General features: G+C 41.6%; 1 protein-coding gene and 2 non-coding genes across 3 annotated transcripts in view; 2 read left to right on the top strand and 1 right to left on the bottom strand.

The window, feature by feature from the left end:
- LOC132891954 (protein NLRC5-like) overlaps positions 1-19,391 on the top strand; it is an 888,139-nt gene that overhangs the window by 401,946 nt on the left and 466,802 nt on the right. The gene's annotated exons all lie outside the window — the stretch shown is intronic.
- Positions 14,593-14,664, bottom strand: trnah-gug (transfer RNA histidin (anticodon GUG)). The gene has a single exon. It is a non-coding gene; the product is annotated as a tRNA-His (tRNA).
- Positions 14,768-14,841, top strand: trnat-agu (transfer RNA threonine (anticodon AGU)). Its single transcript has one exon. It is a non-coding gene; the product is annotated as a tRNA-Thr (tRNA).

The following is a 19,391-nucleotide window of genomic DNA, read 5'->3' as shown; positions in this document are numbered from 1 at the left end:
CCCTTATAATATTAGTTAATTTATTTTTATATTTTTTATATCTATCCTCTGCCTCTTTAGTTTTCTGCTTTATGAACTCTCTATACAATGTATTTTTCTTTTTACAGGGATTTTGTAAACCCCTTGTAATCCATGGACATACTGTATGTTTGACTTTTTACTTTATTGAACAATTGGACAATTTTTATTATATAATGATATAAATATCCTCAAGAATTCCTCATATGCTTTATTTATGTCTTTTAGTCGGTATATTTCATCCCAATTTTGTGCCAGCAAGTAATTTCTAAAAGTGTTAATTGATTCCTCTGATCTAAGTCGTCTGAAAAGTTTTGTGTTTTCTGGTTTATTATTCCCAAACTTTGTTTCATAAACTGAGAAAACTGGTAAATGATCACCGATATGATTTATCAATAGTCCACTTACTAAATTGTCATTAAAACTGTGAGTGAATATATTGTCTATGAGGGTGGCTCCGTGTGAGATGATTCTGCTGGGTCGAGTAATTTTCGGGAAAAAGGCCATACTGTACATTGTGTTGATAAAATTGTCTGTCATTTTGTGTTCATTGGATTGAGCAGGTGAATATTGAAGTCTCCGCATATGAAAACTGTTTTGTGACTCACTTTTGAAAACATTTCCTCTATCCAGTTATTGAAGACCTCAATACTAGAATCTGGAGCTCTATATATACAACTAACAATTACATTTTTATGTTTCTTTCTGGGGTGGCACGGTGGTGTAGTGGTTAGCGCTGTCGCCTCACAGCAAGAAGGTCCTGGGTTCGAGCCCCGGGGCTGGCGAGGGCCTTTCTGTGTGGAGTTTGCATGTTCTCCCCGTGTCCGCGTGGGTTTCCTCCGGGTGCTCCGGTTTCCCCCAAAGACATGCAGGTTAGGTTAACTGGTGACTCTAAATTGACTGTAGGTGTGAGTGTGAATGGTTGCCTGTGTCTATGTGTCAGCCCTGTGATGACCTGGCGACTTGTCCAGGGTGTACCCTGCCTTTCACCCATAGTCAGCTGGGATAGGCTCCAGCTTGCCTGTGACCCTGTAGAAGGATAAAGCGGCTAGAGATAATGTGATGTGATGTTTCTCTCTGCAAATTTCAACTGTTATGCATTCCAGTGTGTTGTCAATTACTGTTGATATACTTTCCATCACACTGAATTTCAAGTCCCTATCCACAAATATGGCCATGCCCTCTCCACTCGTTTTGTCTATTTATGTAGTTGAATTCATAGCCCTCCAGCTCAAAGTCCGTGCCTTTGACGTTATGTATTCAAGTTTCAGATATTGCTACGATGCTGAACAGATGCTAAAACTGATGTAGATATTCCTTGATGAGATTGAAATTTGCATACATGCTTCTGCTATTGAAGTGGATAATTGAGAGTTTGCCATCAGCTTTAATGCTCCGATTGAACTGTTCATCAGTGTAATAACAGCAGTTGTTGTTAATGGCAGAGAAGAAATTATTGTCCCGGTCTATATCATACTCCAAATCCTGTGATTTGTGATCAGTGTACACAAATGATTGTAGTTCCAGTAAATCCTGTTCCGTAATCCTCTGAGATGTGTGGCTTATGGTCCCGCTCATGATGGTCACTGATACTTTTCCAGGTCCTCGATATTTTTAACAACCAATACTTTGGCCTCCTCAGATGTACCATTTAGCTTAATAAACACCCTGCAGTTTGTCATCCAAGTATTCTGAATTTTCCTCTGTTTCTTTAAGGCATGTGCATTCCTGGCTATATCTGCATTTTGTTTGGTCAGATGCTCGTTTATGTAGACCTTGGATCCCTTTAGCTTGTACGCTTGCTTTAATAGTGCAGTCTTATGTTTCCTGTTGACAAACCTCATGATGATGGTCTGCTTGTCGCTGGTGTTCCTCCTTGGTAGCGGGTGGCAAGCCTCAATGTTATCGCAGTCCAGGTGAATTCCCTCGGACTGCAGGAAAACAGATACCTGTTGCTCCATGGAGCTCACATCCAGCTCTCTGGGCTCCCCCCCGCTGATAGCTTTAATCAGCGGGGGGGGGGCCTGGGGAGCTGGATGATAGATATTTGGGCTCCGTGGAGCCCGGGGAGCTTTGATAAATATTTGGGTTTAATCCAAACAGTGGCTGTTTTCACAGATGTGCTGCTTTGAATGTGGCAAAAGAAATTTGATCTTGACTTGGCTGAAAGTGCAGATGATTCAGATGGTTTGCAAAATGACAAGAAAGTTTTTCTCTGTAAAATGCAAACAAGGCAGCAGTTGGTGTTTCGGAAAATGCGAACAGTGGTCCCACTACTGCTTGCATGCAAAGCAAGTGCTCTACCACTTGAGCTAATTCCCCTGCTGTGTTTAAGGGTTTGTCCAACTAACAACCACAAGCCCCCCAACACTGCCCTTCCTGGCCTGCTCGTTGCTCTCTGGAACCATGCCTGAGTTTCCATTGGTTGTTTGTTTATTTTCACATGGGCGACTGCACAGAAGTGGACTTTTGTTCTGGAGGAGTGTATTCTGACTCCCATTTGCATGAATACCAGGTGGTAAGCTTCAAGGGTTTTGCCACTAAAACAACCCAATCTCCTCACATGGAGTCCCTGGCATGCTTCTCACACTTTTGGGGCATGCCTCAGGAAGCATTTGTTGCTTCATTGTTCAATGAGAGCAGTTGGGTGGAAAGTGGTGAAAAGTGCCTTTTCAGGACAGCAGCTTTAAGAATACAAGCAGGTAAGCATCATATTTTCAGTTTGTGAAAGCTGTCTCAGCTGACTTTGCACTCGAGTGAGAGTTAGAATTTTATAGTGGATGGTGGGAATATGACAAGACTGTTGAAAAATGTGAGTTGGAGATACTGAGGTCAGTGGGCAATTCAAGAAATAAAGCCAAGCAAACTGAAAGGAATCTGTAATACCTCACCTTCGGAGCTCATCAGAGGAGCATATCAGCATAAAAGTAATGTGCAGTTAGTTGATTTGGTCATTGTTGCAAACAGTGCCAAGGTTGTGGGTTTAATCCAAATAGTGGCTGTTTTGACAGATGTGCTGCTTTGAATGTGGCGAAAGAAATTTGATCTTGACTTGGCTGAAAGTGCAGATGATTCGGCTGGTTTGCAAGATGACAAGAAAGTTTTTCTCTGTAAAATGCGAGCACGGGGACAGTGGGTGTTTTGGAGAATGCGGGCATCGATCCCACTAGCTGTCTCAGCTGACTTTGCACTTGAGCGAGAGTTAGAATTTCATAGTGGATGGTGGGAATATGACAACCCTGTTGAAAAATGTGAGTTGGAGATACTGAGGTCAGTCAGCAATTCAAGAAATAAAGACAAACAAAGTGAAAGGAATCTGTGATCGCTAACCTTTGGAGCTCATCAGAGGAGCATATCAGTAAATTCTGTCTAAGCTGACTTTGCACACTAGCGAGAATTAGAATTTTAGATTTGATGCTAGTATGATCTTTTATTGCCATGATGGAGTTTGTGGAGGAAATGCAGCTTTTGCTAATTAGACCTGTTGCACTGGAACAGAGTAAATATCCACCCTGTTGCACTGTGTGCAGGAGGAGAACCTGAAGACGGTGCTGATGAACCTGACCAGTGCCTCGGTGCAGACTAACAATGTGGGAACCAAGCAGGCAGACACCGTCTACTTCTTGGCCATAACACCCCAATTGGTGACGGAGGTGGTCAAAGCTGAGAGTCCGGATGGCATCCTGCTCTCCATCGGCGGACAAATGGCACTCAACTGTGGTGAGACCTGTTCTGAATTATATCTCTGCATGTGTAGATATAGAGTGACAGCTACAATTATCAACAGTACATAATTACTGACACCTTTTCAGATTTACCAATTGAAAACAATTTTACAAAGGTGAGTTTCAGTTACAACAGTTTTTATTGGTTAATTAATCAACCGGAAGACACCCCTCACCCTTTGATCTTGTCGTCTGATGACACAGCTCATTATCTGAGATGGAATTTTTTTTTAGCACGATGAGCAAGTTGAGGAAAACCTGGATGCTATTGTACCGCAGCAACTATCTTACAGGGAGTAAGCCTATGCTGTAGTGTGGACCTGTGTCTAGGCTCGTAGGGAGCAGTGATGGTTAAAACAGTAATTATAGTGAGAGAATGAAGACACCACAGACCATGAAATAAAGTTCAAATGCCGGCTTGTATTATAAAAGTAGTAGAAAGACTGGAGAGATAGAAAGAGTAGGAAAAGTTAAGAAATGGTACCCAAACATACACAATCACACATACACAAAACCTTAAATTCAATTCAATAGTGATATTAAACCTCTTAGTGATAACTCATTTAGTTTCACCCTTTTCCTTTTTTTTTTTCTAGTTCAGAGTTAACTCGTTTCTTTTAAACCTTTAGGTTATGTAAGTTCTTATAATTTCTAATAAGAGTGTTTTTATGTATCAAGTGATTAATTCAGTTAACATAAAACTGACATTTAGTTTTCTGTTAAATGTAATTAACCTAAATCTGGATATCTAATAATAGCAACAAGTGCTTTTTTTTATCAATAGGCCTATTTAAGGAGTCTAGGTTATCTTATCTGACCAGCTAAACCAGTGAGTGACTAGATTTAGAATAGCAACCCAGTTTGTGTTGGCATTAACACAACCTTCAAAAATAATAAATCAAAATACTTGTCATCAATCACAAAAGAAAAGGAAACATGACGTTATCCCTATGCAGAATAGTACATTGCTAAGTGCTCAAATAGCACAGTAACATCACATTACATGTTCAACTTAAATGTTCCACTTAAATGTTCAGCGTATCAACCTTTCCGTGCTGAATTATTCACAGTTCAATTCAAAATAGAAATGTTCAACTCAACAGTTCAACTCTTCAACCTCTGAGTTGAATTATTCACAGTTCAGTTCGAAATGGCAAAGTTCAAAGGTAGTTCACGTTCACGTCCACACAGTGTTAGCAACCAAAACAAAAATCCCGCGAGATCCACGTGTAGTTCTGTATGCAATGAATCCACGCTTACCACAAATCCAAGTCGGTATATCTTCTTGAAGCACTAATATCAACGCAATTCACGGTCCTGGCTCTCTACAGATGAAGTATGATACTTTCCTTCACGGATGATCAAGGAATCCCATCGGATGGATGAAGATTGTGATCCGATGTCTTCATACAGTTCGGGAAGGCTCGCCAGCAGCATGCGTGGATCCGACGACAAACTGACACGGGGTAATCTTCAAAAAAACAAACGACTGACAAAACCACAGTCTACCACGTAGACGGAATACAACTCAAAACACTTTCAGATCAAAGAAATAAAGATAAACTTGCATTAACACTGTCTGCTCACTGGTATTTCTTTCCTTCAATGTGTAACTAACTATTTCAATGTCTTCTTGCTTCTTCCCACTAGCGTTCCAAAAAAAAAAAAAAAAACAGGAAGTGCAAAGCAAGGACGTGACGTCTTTTAAGACAACTTCCTGTAACACTAAATAATGAAATTAAAATATATTGTAATCCTATTTATGCAACTAAATTATGAATTTTGACATTTTAAATGTCAACACATATTTAAACACATTTACTGAAATCGTTTTAATGGTTTTAAACCTCTAGATCTAATATTGGTTTTGTGACCTGGGTTACACCCTCCCCTCTTGAATCTAAGCAAGTCTCTTTGCTTTGTTTAATGGGTTTTTCAGCCCAAACTTTCTTTGGGGTTTGGGTGGAACTTTAGAATTAGGCTCTACTAGAGATTTAGTGACAGCTGCACTTAAACTCTGAAATAATGTTTGTACAATGGTCACTAAGGGATTCCCTAATTCATTGTAAGTCAGTCGTGTTGACGGTCTGCCTTGTCTTGAGGATCTTCTTACTGTATTCTGAATCTCAGTTCCATCTTCTTCATCTATTTCTTCATCAAGTGCTGCTTCACACTGATGTGTGTTCTCTGTATATTCCAAGTCTGTACATCTCTCTGTGCCAGATTCTTGAGTAGCATCAGGTAAGCATTCAGCACTTAGTGTTTCTTTTGCAGGGTCCATTCTTTCCACAGTTGTTTCTTCGGAGTGTACAGGTAAGTGTCTTTCTGCAGGTTGATCACCTTCAGGTAAGTGTTCAGGTTCTTTTCCAAGTGAGTGCTCAGACCTCACTTCAGGTGAGTGCTCAGATTCACTTTCAGGTAAGTGCTCATCCATTTCAGGTAAGTGTTCACTGTCGTTGGGGGCTACGGCGACGCTCGTACAGGTAGGTTCAGCGGAACAACTGGGTTGCTCTCTGGAAGGCACAGTTCTTGTATACTCCTGAGTGTATCTTACATGTTCGGGGACTGGACTGTACGAGGAATACCACATGTCATCTTCGTCAGAGTAAAACTCTGTGTCTTGCTCAACTGGATCAGGTTGGGGATGCCGACGTGTACTTGGCCTTTGAGGTTTGTCTTGCTTAGCTGGTTCAACTGGTTCTTCAGACACCGGTAGGAAGCCACACGGTAACAAGAGGTCTCTGTGGAGTGTTCTGAGTGGACCACTCTTATTCTCAGGCCGTACAGTGTAAACTGGAAGGTTGTCTTTCTGGCTGACCACAACATTCACTGTCTCCTCCCACTTGTCGGCCAGCTTGTGTTTCCCTCTCAGTCGTACACTTCTGACCAAGACACGATCTCCAACGTCCAACGTCGACTCGGTGACACGTTTGTCAAATCTGACTTTGTTCCGTGCTGCTGTCTTGGCAGCATTCTTACTAGCGAGCTGGTAACTCTCTTGCAGATGGGTTTTTAAAGCTCGTACGTACTCAGAGTGGGATCTTTGCTTCTGACTGTTCAACGGGACATTGAAAGCAAGGTCGATAGGCAACCGAGGCTGCCGGCCAAACATGAGTTCATATGGCGTGAACCCGGTTGTCTCGTGTTTAGTGCAGTTGTACGCATGCACAAGTGGCTTGACGAAGTCTTTCCAATGAGTTTTGTCCTGAGCTTTGAGAGTTCCGAGCATGTTCAGTAAAGTTCTATTAAATCGTTCGACAGGGTTTCCCCTGGGATGATAAGGGGTTGTACGAACTTTGGTGATGCCTGCTAGATTGCAGAGCTCTTTGATTGTATTCGACTCAAAGTCTGGCCCTTGGTCACTGTGTAGCTTTTCTGGGAATCCATAGTGAATTATAAAGTTTTCCCACAGGCATTTGGCCACTGTTCGTGCTTTCTGATTTGGTGTTGGAATCGCTAATGCATATTTTGTGAAGAAGTCTGTGATAACAAGCACATCTTTTGTGTTGCTTCTGTCTGGTTCAATCGATAGGAAATCTATACAGACTAACTCTAGTGGTCTGGTTACTTCGATGTTGACTAGGGGTGCTGCTCTCTCTGGTGGCGTTTTGCGGCGCACACAGCGATTACAACTCTTGATTTTCTTTTCAATGTCGCCAGCCATTCGGGGCCAAAAGAACCTGGATCGTACAAGGTCAAGGGTACGGTCAAACCCCATATGACCCATGTCATCATGAAGGCTTCTTAGTACCATGCCTCTAAACTTCACAGGCAAAACGATCTGCCATTGGGTTTCTTCTCCAACCTGCCTTCGCCTGTAGAGAATGCCGTCCTTCAACTCAAGCTTGTTCGTCTCCCGCAAGTAGATGGGGAGTTCTGGCAACTCTTCTTTAACAGCTGGAGGTGGAGTTTCCCCGGTTTCTATCAGACGAAGAAGTTCATAAATGGCTGGATCAGCTTGCTGTTCTTTTTCTAATTCTTCCTCTGATATACTGGCAATGACAGGAAATCCGTCACACTGTTCAAAGCTGTCTGGAACTGCTCGAGCCATCATGGCAAGAGATGTTACAAGAGGACTGAAATTTTCATTGTCATGAGTGTTACCAAGTGGGCAAAAGAGGTGTTTCTCACAGACTGCGTCAACAGTGGCAGACGAGATACAAGTGACTTTATCAGCATCAGGCAAGTGGTGGTGCATAAACTGACGGATACGTTCTTCTTCTTTCTGAGAGACAAGGTCATTTACAGGCTCAGCATGCGGACGTCGCGAGAGACCATCGGCGTCAAGGTTGCGCTTTCCTGCTCTGTACTGCAGTTGGAACTGGAAAGTGGAGAGAGCAGACAACCACCGATAGCTTGTCGCATCCAGCTTGGCTGTGGTGAGCAGGTATGTTAAAGGGTTGCTGTCGGTGATTACTGTGAATGAAACTCCATACAAATAATCAGCAAACTTTTCAGAGATGGCCCATTTGAGGGCAAGAAACTCGAGTTTATGAGCCGGGTAACGAGATTCACTTTTGGACAGGCCTCGGCTTGCATAGGCTATGACTCGCATGGCTCCCTCTTGCTCTTGATATAGGGCCGCTCCTAATCCAGTTGTGCTCGCGTCAGTATGCAACACATACGGCAGTTTCGGATTGGCAAATCCTAGCACTGGAGCAGAGGTCAGTTTGTCAATGATGGATTCAAATGCATGCTGACAGCCGTCTGTCCACCGCCTCCCGAAGGGCTCTTTTAGTTTGAAGTACTGGCCTGAGTTTTCTTTTGACACCTTGGTCTTTCGGAGGGGTGGATATCCAGCTGTGAGGTCAGTTAATGGCTTTACTATTTTTGAATAGTGGTGGATGAATCGGCGATAATAGCCAGCGAACCCTAAAAATGAGCGTAGCTCTTTGAGGTTAGTAGGGCTAGGCCATGTCTTCAGGGCTTCAATCTTTTGGGGGTCTGTTTCAACACCTTTCTCAGATACTATGTGTCCTAAATATCTCACGGACGTCTGAAAGAACTTGCATTTCTCAATGGACAACTTCAGGCCGTACTCTTTAAGACGGTTCAAGACATTGAGGAGACGAGTCTCGTGCTGTTCCAGGGTCTCTGAAAAGACTATTAGGTCATCAAGAAAGACAAGGACCTCTTTGAGATTGATGTCTCCCATACACTTCTCCATTAGTCTTTGAAATGTGCTGGGAGCGTTCGTTATGCCCTGGGGCATTCGGTTAAACTCCCAAAATCCTAGCGGGCACACAAAGGCTGTTTTGGGCTTGTCAATTTCGTCAACTTCGATTTGATAATAGCCCGACTTAAGATCTAACACAGAGAACCATTTCGAACCGGTAAGTGCTGAAAAGGTCTCTTCTAAGTTGGGCAGGGCATAAGCATCTTTTATTGTCTGCAGGTTCAACTTGCGATAATCAATACAGAGCCTCACATCTCCATTTTTCTTCCTGACCACTACGATAGGTGAAGAGAATGGCGACTCTGACTCTCTGATTATGCCTGCCTCACTCAGCTCTAGAAGGTGTCTCCGTACAGCATCAAGGTCTTGCGGTCGAATTGGACGTGGTCTGTGTTTGAAGGGGGTCTCGTTACTCAATTTGATCTGGTGCTTGACTTTGTCAGTTTTGCCAAAATCTGCATCATGTAATGCAAACACCTCTGGCATGGAGCCTAGCTTTCTTTCAATTCTCTCTCGCCACTCAGCTGGAATTGGAGAATTGTCGAAGTTCAGTTTTACACCTTTGGGAAGCTTTGAGGGACTACCTTGGTGTGCAGCATGGGCTGTTCCGTGGTTACTCTTGACGACTTCCTGCAGGGCATACATCTCCGCCACAATACTCTTTGCTGGAAGGGTTATGTCGCGTTTGCTCTCGTTGCGCACCACCACAGGTAGCTTCTTTGATGGATCGTCTGGCAGAGTAAGTAAACAGCTAGTGACAAGCACACCACCTGGCAACGAGGATGATGTGGGGGCCTCTACAACAACCCATCTGTCTGTACTTTGACTCTTGACATGAGCTGTTGCTTCGATCAAACGGCTTTCTCCTGCAGCTATAACTGTGAGGTTTCTCCCTGAAAGCCTTAGTAACCCTAAGCTACTGTCTTCCTTTTGCTTATGTCGCTGCTGCATCACTTTGTAAACAACTCTGCTACCATAAGGGAGAGCTCGGAGGTCTGCATTGGTACAACTGTCATAGACTAAATCTAGTGTATTCGTGCCAATCAGGAGTGTGGACTGAGCATTAGAGCGTATGTCAGGTACTACCAGAGCAAGGGTTGGCACCGTGAGCTTGGCGCCAAAACATTTCTCGGGGAAGGTGATGTCTAGCTCTATGAATCCTGAATATGGCACAGTCTGGCCATTTGCAGCTTCGATCTCCAACAGCTCGCCCAACGGGTGGATCTCCAGACCAGCGAGATGGTTTTCATAGAAGGACTGTGAAACGGTCGTCACTTGGGACCCAGTGTCGAGGAGGCAATTATAAGCTTGTCCGTCAATGAGCACAGATGCTGTATACTTGGCCCCAATGAGTCCCTTGGGTAGACTAGCATGTGATTGACTTGATGTCTGGGTTCTCTTTTCTGCTTAAACTTGGGGACATGTTCACTGTCTTCAGCCCTCATTTGTCCCGCGATGAGGGCTGACTTCAGTTTAAATGAAGGGGAGTGGCTGAGCCATTCTGACTGTCCCACAAGGCTTGCTTATCTCTCAGCTGATTCTTCTTCTCTGCAACTAATGAGGGATCAGGCTCATTCTCACAGGTGGCAGCAATATGGCTATCTTCGCCACATCGGAAGCAATACCACGGTCTGGGTCTGTTACTAGACTTGGGGTCTGTGGTTGGCTGACGATCAGGTGTTTTAGTTTTCATTTGACTCTTTGCGCCATTTGGCCGCACATTTGCCGCTTTCTTTGGTTTGCTGCTTGTGAGCTGGCTTCTCAGCTGTGCGACTTGTTTCTTTAACTTGGCGACTTCATCATCTCGAGATGAGACTTCTGATTCAGCTTTCTTATCCTTTTGTCTTGTGAGTTGGCTCTGCAGCTGGGCAATTTGATTTCTTAAATCGGTGACATCTTCTGAAATGTCATTTTCAAGAGAGCTTGCTGCTAAGAGGTGAACATTTACTCTTTGCTTTGATGTACCAAGGTGCTTCTTCATTCGGGTCTCTTTAGCAGTTTGCTTGTCTTCTTCAGTGCGTAGCTGCAGTAGTAACTCAGTGAATGATGGTGGATCTTCTTTCTTCCTTTCGAGCTGCAGGTCGGTAATCAACGCATTGTCCCAACACCCTCTGCAAAACTGATGCAGAAGATGTCGGTCAGCGTCGCTGGTAAGTAAGCCGCCTCTCTTCAATACTTTGGTGAGGGCTGCCTGTAGCCTGTGTAAGAACTGGGAGGGTGTCTCTCCAGTGTTCTGGAACGTGTTGAGGAACGCAGCAAACAGTTCGTCGCCATCTTGTACGGTTTCAAATGCTGAGTCTAGTAGTTCAAGGTAGGTAGAAGGCAAAGCCTGTGGCCCTAACGGTTTGACGACGTGGACCGCTGGTGGCACTAAACTATCCAAAATCTTTCTGGAGCGCTGAAAGTCTGACAGAGCTGGATCTTGAAGCATGAGGTCGACGCTGTTGCGCCATGTGTCGAAATCAACTTCATGACTGGGACAAGGGATTTTGCCTGAGAACTGTCGGAGTCTGAATGACGCATGAGCGGATGAAGCTGGGGCAGTGGTTTTGACAACGTGTTCAACAATCACTCTCTGCACCTCTGCAGGGCTTGCAAAACTCACAGTTGTGACAGGCGTTTCATTCTCTTTAATCTGAGTATGCTCTTTGACTTCAGAGGCTCGTTCGGGTGTTACAGCAGGCATTGTGGTCTGCGCAGGCACAGTGGTCTTAACAGGAGATGTCTCTTGTGGTTCAGTAGGGGGTGTCTGTTTTAGCGCAGGTGACCTTGCTAGTTGGAGCTGCAGCACATCTTCGAAGGACCTACCACTCAGCTTGGCAATTCTTTGAAGTTCAGCTATGAAGCTCTGGGTAGCGCTATCAGCGACGGTGGGAACATATTCACTGGACAGAGCCTTGATGTGATAGATTACATTGCTGGGGCTTCTGAACCCATATGGAAGCATCGGTTCAAGGGTTTCTATTGCACGCCCACTGTCATACTCTACAATGGCGCTCTTGTGGTGTGGTGATTCAGGGTCATCGATTCTGAGTGTTCTTGTGATTCTTCCATATTTAGTCAGAAAGTCATTCACATCTTGGTCAGGCTTTGCCTTCTACCTACCTTGAACTACTAGACTCAGCATTTGAAACCGTACAAGATGGCGACGAACTGTTTGCTGCGTTCCTCAACACGTTCCAGAACACTGGATCAATTGCCTATCATTGCATGTAAGTATGGTGGAAAGATCATGGACATGTTTTTACTTATCAAATTCACCGATATTTCATGATATCCTTGTCGAAACCTACTTTGTTTCTTACTCTTTCATTTGACAGTCGGCATTTTGTATCTTATCACGCGTTTGAGAAGTCATGTGAGGTGTTGATCATCGTGATCACTTTCACCGGTGTCCACCATTATCGACACCTTGTGGAATTAAGTGACATTTACAACTGTTATGGATCGATCTTTGTGTAGCATTGTTGAAGCAGATGAAGTACTTTAAAAAATAGATAAGTGCTGTGATTTATCATAATTTTTTCCTGATTCATAACAGAATGGAATGCTTAGAGAGTATTTGGAATCTGATTGAAATAAATAGAATTCGACCAAAATCAAATTCCTAGTGTATATATATATATATATATATATATATATATATATATATATATATATATATATATGTATTATAAATTACATGCTTGAAATATTCAGGTTTTTCTATTCCATTTAGAATTTTTTTTTTTGCAGTTTGTTGTAAATATCTACCATATATTACAATATCAGACATTTTATATTTTTAGATATAGAAATATAAAGTTTTGGTTCGAGAACTGACATGCGACCTTTTACCTGGATTTTCATGTGGTTATAATATCAATTGCCTGTTGACATTTATTGGTAAACTACAAACCTAGAAATTAATACAAACGACAATGAGTGATTTAACAAAATTTAATGTACAAAAGTACTTAGAAAGTGGGTAGAAAGTGGAACAAAAAGATTTTCTGACACAGGTTAAACATTATCAGTTCATTTGTTTACAACCATTAGGATTACTTCCTCATTTACCTAAGCACTGACTTCGATATATTTATATAAAACATATTTTGGACTTAATACAAGTCTATATAAAAAAATTAAATAAAAACTGTTTTGTTAACTTAATTCCACATACCATTTAAAAAAATAATTCTCATCTCGATGTCAATAATTGTGGAACGGTGTCGATAACTGTGGAACGGTGTCACATCATCTGACACGCTAAGTAATCGGGAATCAACTTATTTTTTTCCAGTGGAAGTTTGAGTGACTATTCATGCACAATTTATGTATTGAAAGTCTCTTCTACTTTTGCAATGGCCAAAAGATCATTAAGGTGTCGATGATTGTAGCCGCAGGTCTAGTTCTGGATACTTAAACTTACGACCTACGATACCCTGTGGTAGGAGTGGTGCTGTTTCAGATTGGCATGCTGCAGCAGTACAGTGTGAAGGTTTTGGGCACACCTGTAGAGTCCATCATTGCCACAGAGGACAGACAGCTGTTTGCTAACAAGCTGAAGGAGATCAATGAGAGGATCGCCCCCAGTGTGGCTGTGGAGTCAGTGAGCCCTGCTCTTCTCTCGTTACACTCCACACATGTATATCCAATATCCAGCACACGATATTCCCAGTCACCCGCTTTTAAAGGCCTATATAGATCAAATGGGTGTGCTTTTATACGAATATTTGCATGTGTAACATTATTTATGATAATATTTACTCAGCATGTAATGATATATTGCAATGATAAATCATGATACATATTTATGACAATTTGAATAAATGAATTACAAAACAATGTCAACTGTGAACTACTACTCACTTACATATACCCTCACTCTCGCTTATATCAGAATCCAAGCAATTGAAGGAATAGGACACTTATTATGAATGTTGACTTCAACAAATAATTAACCCTCAAACAAGTAAGTAAAGAGCAGTGTTCAACCCAGGTATTTCAAATAGCATCCTGGTAAACCGTCATTTTGAAATAGCATTTTGCTTCTTGAAATAGCATCTAAATCCACCCTATAAATTTCATAAATACATTCAGTTGGTAAACAGATAGTCGATGTGCGACAGACTTGAAAACGGTATACACAGTATAGAACCCCAAGCTGAAGTTTGGTACTAAGTGACTATGATTTGTGGTTGCTGAGAAAAAGGGTGTTTCGGATGAACGGAGATACAGACGGACGGACAGAGGTAAACCAGTATATCCCCACTTCTTTGGAGTGGGGGTATAAAAAAATGAATTGTAATTATCAGGCTGTGTAATCACAAAGATAGATAGATAGCTCCCAAGCTGGGAATTTTTGTTGCAGCAGCAAGTTATCAAATATGTGAAAAGAAAAAGACACACTGTGCAACATAAAATAGAATTAAAAAAAGAACAAGCTGACTTTGCAATATACAGATAAAAATGTAACAATAAAAAATAGCTATATATGCACTTTGTACATGTGACTGTGCATTAATAGTGCTAAAATCAAGAATTGTGATGAATGAAGATAAAAACTGTGCAAAAGTGTCAGTATTGAACGGAAGACAAATAAATAAATAAAAACAAATCAACTCTAACAGTGCAAATGACTAATGACAGTAAACCCAAAACTTTGCCTCTTCAGGTAGCCTTTTTTTCCTTTGCCATGACCCGGATTCGAACCGGGGTTGCTGCGGCCACAACGCAGAGTACTAACCACTATACGATCATGGCAAACTACTCAGGTTATTAGACACTTACTTTCAAGACCATACCACTCATAATTTTCAAGTTCTGCTCCGGAAACAAAACCTCCCCCTCAGACTAACATAGTTATGGTCTCCATAGCTCAGTGGTGAGAGCCCTGGCCTAGTAAACCAGGGGTTGTGAGTTCAATCCTCACTGGGGCCTGTAAGGGACATTTTGAAGGTGGAAAGATGATCCAGATAAAAGAGACAATATTGAGAACACTGACACCAGAAGGTGAGCAAGTGCTGCTCATGATTTCTCATCACCTGAAGACCACTTTCTGCTGGTGAGAATGGCCTCATATGGACAGTTTGAAGATCAGTGAGATCACTGTGGATGAGACTGAGGACCTGAAGGTGTCTTTGGTGTGCAATTTCTGCAAAGCACTTTGCACTCAAGTCTCCATCAATGCACATAGTCAGGTGCTATTTGTTTATATTTGGAGGCTATTTTGCAAAATTTACCAAGTCTTGTTTTTGGTAATAGTATACAAGTTCAGATATAAATTCATAAATCTGGACTTCTTGTAATGTTTGTTGGCTGCTGTTTCATAGTTAATTATGCAGGGGAACTTTGCGCATAAAAAGATCCCTGAAAGCACATGTACGAAATTGGTATAAAAGTATTACATCATTAATATGCAATTATTATATCCATAATAGCAGAGCTCCCAGCGGAGCACCATACCTAAGAAAAAATGGTAAACCCATCGAGTCGATTTTTTGTGACACGTGATGTCATTTGCGCCAATACTTTCTTTTATGTCCCCACGGACTCTATACTATTCTCTGCAGTGGTGTGCGTTCTTGATACCAATTCTTTTGAAAAAGACATGAAAGCTCTTCAAATTCGTCCTCAATCTTTGGTTGGTTGTCTGAGAATGATTTAGAACCTATAGCCATGGAGAAAGAGGCGGACAAATACACAAGCCAAGTCACTCGTGAAAAAGAAGAGCAACAACTGCGCCAGCTGTTTTCTTGAACCCGGGAAGTTAATACATGGTACAAATCATAGTTTGCTAATTTTTTTTAACTGATTTGGTGTTCAGCTTTCACAGTTATGATACAGCAGTGTCTCTTTGTAATTGTGACCTTTGTAAGCTCACTTGCTCAGCAGAAGGCTCAGTAATGGCAGTAAATAGACACTTACTCTCACTTTACAGTGCTGGAGCTGCAGGAGCAGGTGGCGCACAACAGGCAGGAATTTGTTCGGATTCACCTCCAAAACTAAGTTGCTCATAAAACTACCAACCTTTTCTGGTTCTAACAGAACCAATTAGGACCATGTAAGTACACAATTTTCAGTGGACCTTTGCCACTTGATTTCCTTGTGTGCAGGAAAAGTGATTCAGTCACATTAATTGCAAAATTATGATTGTTTGTTGTGCTTTAGTCAATATTTCTCCATCCTTGATAGCCTTTCATTAAGAAATTTGAGTAAGTTCAGGGGTGGCACGGTGGTGTAGTGGTTAGTGCTGTCGCCTCACAGCAAGAAGATCCTGGGTTCGAGCCCCATGGCTGCCGAGGGCCTTTCTGTGCGGAGTTTGCATGTTCTCCCTGTGTCTGCGTGGGTTTCCTCCGGGTGCTCCGGTTTCCCCCACAGTCCAAAGACATGCAGGTTAGGTTAACTGGTGACTCTAAATTGACTGTGAGTGTGAATGGTTGTCTGTGTCTATGTGTCAGCCCTGTGATGACCTGGCGACTTGTCCAGGGTGTACCCTGCCTTTCGCCCGTAGTCAGCTGGGATAGGCTCCAGCTTGCCTGTGACCCTGTAGAAGGATAAAGCGGCTAGAGATAATGTGATGTGATGTGATGTGAGTAAGTTCAGCAATTTCTTGCTAATTATGATAGCGGACAGCTTGATCCGACTATCCTCGGTATCACAACATTTGCTACGGAATTTGTCTCACATGCAAAGATAATTTAATTATAGCCCTGGTTGAACAGAGCAAAATCAGTAAAGCCATAGAGATTTTCTGAAGAAAGCAAAAGTAACATGAACCTGCTTTCCTCCACACATCTCATGCAACCATCTCAAACGTTAACACTTTATTTTGGCCTGTTGGTCTAGGGCAGGGGTGGGGAACGTTTTTCCTATCAAGAGCCATTTCGAGTTTTATAACATCCTGTGGGGGCCAAACTAAATGTTTTAACCCAAAACCTCTGCTGAAAATTTTAAGATGCAGCCCATTTATTTTAGCTTTCTTTCATGCTATTCAAATAAAGCAACTTTATTGTTGTAACTTTCTCTTTTATCGCTTTTTAATCTTCCCATTTTCTTTTTAAATTTTATCCACCTCTTATTGTTTTAATGGTCTGTTTTTAGTCTTGTGTTCTTATTGATTTTATATGTACTGATGTAAAGCACTTTGAGCATTTTATGTAATGAAGATGCTACAATATAATAATATTTTACCAATTTTTATTATTACATGTGGCCAATCTAATGTGAAGGCTGGAACTGTTTCTCTTTGGTGAGGCATCTGATGTCAGATGGTACAGATGACGATGCTACTCGCAGCTGATTTTCCAGGTTTGGGTCAGTCAGTCTTGAGCGGAACCGATTCTTTGCAAGGGTCAGTTTTGAGAAGAACTGCTCACAGCAGTAGGCTGTCCCAAACAGTGATGCAAAGCAGAGGAAGGTTGTTGTACCTAGCTTTGAGCTCATTGTTGCTTTTCAGCTCAGTGATTTCGTGCTGTAGGTTGTCAGGCACATCAGCTGGTTCCACATTGAATGGCGTTGCAAATATGTTCAGGTCCTTCTCGTAACTTCTCATCAGCTGGAACCTCTCTCCAAAGGCCTGGAGTAGTTTTGCACACTCCCCAGCATATTCAGATGTCACAGCAGGCTTTTGTTCTTGCAAAGTAGGAAAGTGCACAGTGTTTCCCCTTTCCAGTTGCACTTGTCACAGCTTCAGTTTAGCTTCAAATGATTTCGCATTTGAAAACAGTGAGCTGAAAAGCTGGTTGGGACCTTGGAGCTCAACATTCAGTTCTGAGAGGGACTTGGTAATGTCCACCATGAAGGCCAAATCACACAGCCACTTGCTATCACTGAGTTCTGTGACTGGTTTGCCCTTCATCTTCATGAACTGCTTTACTTCTTCCCTCAAGTTGTAGAAGCGTGCAAGCATATCTGCATGACTCAGCCACCACACCTCACAATGGTAAACCAGGTCTCAAAATTAAAACAAAAAAGGCTTTAAATATTTCACTTTACATGTAATGAATATAGAATATATGAAAGTTTACCTTTTTGAATTAAATTATGAAAAAAGGAACTTTTTCATGGTATTCTAATTTTTTGAGATGCACTAGTATATATATGATCAAAATCTTTGTCTCTCTCTCACACACACACACACACACACAATGTTAGATGTGCAGGAGAGATGGCATGAGGTCGTTGCAGTGCAGTTCGAGGATAAAGCTGCACACTGGTGTCGGCTCTACTCTCCCGTTTGCTGCCCTGTGTTTGGTCTGTCTGGAATCCAGGAGGCGGTGAACCAACCATCGGTGGTTGCTGTGTCTGTATCGGGCCCCTGCCTGCTTCGCCGGTGGCTGGTGGGATGATGGGGTTTTTGCACTATCTTTTACTGTTCTTTTGTATTATGATCATTGTGTAGGTGTTGTGTAGGTTTTGTCATTGCTCTTTTCTTTCTATTGTCCCTGTTGTTCTAATTTGTGTATCCTCTTGTTTCTTATGCGGTCTGTCATTCATGTGGGAATTTTTTTTTTAAACTTTTTTTGTATGTTACATCGTTCTGTGTGCGTTCCATATGTTTTTTCAAAGTTTTGGTGTCTTCAGTATTGTTCTGCGGTGTAGAAAATGGTAATAGAAAAAAACTGATACAAATCACTGATACTGTATAAATCACTTAAGGATTTAATTTGCACTTTTGAAAATCTACCTGTTCATTTGGTTCTTTGCACATCTTGTGTTCATTGTTTGTGCACCTTTGTCTATTGTCTTTGTTTTGTTGTGCTGTATAGCTTTTGTGTTGGTATAATTAAAAAACATAGATTGTCAAAAAAAACCTGAAAAAAGAATATAAACCCCAAATATCCAAACTCGCTTTTAACAGAAGTCATCAAGGAATCACTGAACATTTTTGTGAAACAGTATTTTTTCATTGAAAAACTGTCATTAAACATAAGAAGTACATTAAAAGGATGACTTAAAATCCAACAATCAAAACAATGATGGAATCAGTTTTCATGCTCTCATTATGTTAAAGAAGAGTTTTGCTTATGGATCCTCTCAGAAATGAAAGTTCGTATGAACAGAACTGGTAACTGGTGCCAATGTTCGGCTGTTACCAATGTTGATGAAAGATTTTCTCCCATCGTTTAGTCTTTGTTCGCAGAAATATTTTTACAAGCCTTGAGACATATTGAAGCATTTAAGAATAATTCACAAATAATCAGTTTATTATAAAAAGAGGAAACATTGAAAGTAAATTGCACACAAGCATGACAATTTTCTCATTTTTAAGGAAATATATAAAAGGTATAATTTTATATTATGTGTAATAGCTGTTCCTATTTGTACTGTGTATCCACCAGGCTAATATATATCAGAAATTCTTAATAATGACTTCATTTCACTAAAACACACCTCACTGTGTAAAATCACTGTGGATTACAAAAAGCTAACACACAAATATCATTGTAAAATTCAGACTCTGCAGGATCTTGACTTTAGAAAGTGGG

Source organism: Neoarius graeffei, chromosome 1 (assembly GCF_027579695.1).
Source record: "Neoarius graeffei isolate fNeoGra1 chromosome 1, fNeoGra1.pri, whole genome shotgun sequence".
Classification (NCBI taxonomy): Eukaryota; Metazoa; Chordata; class Actinopteri; order Siluriformes; family Ariidae; genus Neoarius; species Neoarius graeffei.
Note: the sequence above shows the minus strand (reverse complement) of the source record. Positions and strands in the feature narration are given on the sequence as shown.